Raw genomic sequence first — 1,713 nt, forward strand, 5'->3', positions numbered from 1 at the left:
TCCGTTACCTTGGAGTGAGGGAAGGTTCCCCCGAAAAACCACGATAGTGGAGGAAACCCTCTCCTCCAAGGTGGGGTACCTGGGGTTCACCCGCGCGCCGGTGACCCCATCGGCCGTTTGTTACCCCTAGCGAAGGCCTGAGGCTTCCAACGTGTGCGGACCACGTGGAGCCCTCAGGCCTATTGTCAGCCAAGTCTTAAGAGCCGTCGCCTAATTTCGTTAAATTAGGGATTTCCAGGATTCTCGTGTTCCGCGACACGAGAAGTCAAAAGAAAAAAGGTACAGCAGTCAAACATGCTGAAGGCCCGATGCCGAAATTCCGATGCCGAATTGATCGACCCTAAGACCTGGCTGTTGGAAGACCGTAACGGGTCTTCCTTGTTCCACGACGGAACATCCCTCAAGCCTGTGCAATACACACGCTATCTATCTCTCTTAATATCATTCTACAGACATTCCGACAAAAGGATTTGCCGCTATCATTTGTTCTTTCTGCGCCAAACACCCGATACCGCCGATCGATACTCCTTGCTTTCCAAGCAGCCGCCCAAACGCTTCCATTGCGCTTCGTACACACATTCGCCTCGTCAAAACCGATACCGCTATTTATTATTTGATTGAGTCCTTCGCCATTCACTACCCCGCAACAATTTTATAAATTTTGATATAATTATTTCAATTAAAGTCTCTTCTCATATAATTCCATAAAAATAAATTATAATATAGGTTTCAAATAAAATTATTTATAAATTAAATTTAAATTTATAAAACTTAAAAAAGATATTAATTTTTTGTTAAATAGTAATTTATTTAATAAAAATATTAAATTATATATAAATTTACTTATAAAGATTCTAATAATTATTAATAATATTATACAAAAATTTATTAAACTATCTTCTTTTTATAAGTTAAATTTAAATTTAAATTATTATTTAATAAAATTGTTATAATTCGAAATGAATAAGAAATAATTGAAATTGTTCTAATTAATAAATTAAAATTTGTTAATAAATTTATTTTAGAAATTAAAAAATTTTCAATTATTAAATCTTTAGAGTAAAATCCAACTAAAAAAGGAAAACCAATTAATCTTAGTAATGAAAAAATAAAAATTATTCTTTTTATCGAATAGATATAAAATATTCCATTATAAAATTTAATATTTTGATTATTATTTAATTAATGAATATGTCTTCCTACACATATAAATGTTAATAATTTAAATATAGCATGAATAAATAAATGATGAAAAGCTAAATTTTTTAAGTTTATTGATAAAATTCTTATTATAAATCTTAATTGTCTTAAAGTTTGATAAGCAATAATTTTTGTAATGTCTCATTCAAAATTTGCAGAAATTCCAGAATATAATATAGTTAATCTTGACATCAATAAAATTATATTCTTAAAATTTAATTCTAATATTTCTTCATAACGAATTATTAAATAAACTTCAGCTGTTACTGAATGTAGGAGCTATTATTGCTATAGGTAATCATGTACAAAACGGAATTTGTGCCCTTTTATTAAAAATTGTTAGCCCATCGCAATCGAGAGTTGACCGTCAGTCACGATTAGATGAAATTTCGGAGATTGATATTAATTAATATGTCAAATTTAAGATAATGTAACGGTGTGTGAGCTATCGAAATCAAATAATTCTACGTATTAATTATTATACGATTTCTTATTTATTACTGAAAGAAATAT

The 1,713-nt window shown here is 30.2% G+C and overlaps 1 pseudogene; it reads right to left on the reverse strand.

The window, feature by feature from the left end:
- Window positions 1-1,017: 1,017 nt before the first annotated feature.
- LOC108550726 (NADH-ubiquinone oxidoreductase chain 5-like) overlaps window positions 1,018-1,713 on the reverse strand; it is a 2,219-nt pseudogene continuing 1,523 nt past the window's right edge.

Source organism: Eufriesea mexicana, unplaced genomic scaffold (genome assembly GCF_001483705.2).
Source record: "Eufriesea mexicana isolate 0111107269 unplaced genomic scaffold, ASM148370v2 scaffold2978, whole genome shotgun sequence".
In the NCBI taxonomy this organism is placed as follows: Eukaryota; Metazoa; Arthropoda; class Insecta; order Hymenoptera; family Apidae; genus Eufriesea; species Eufriesea mexicana.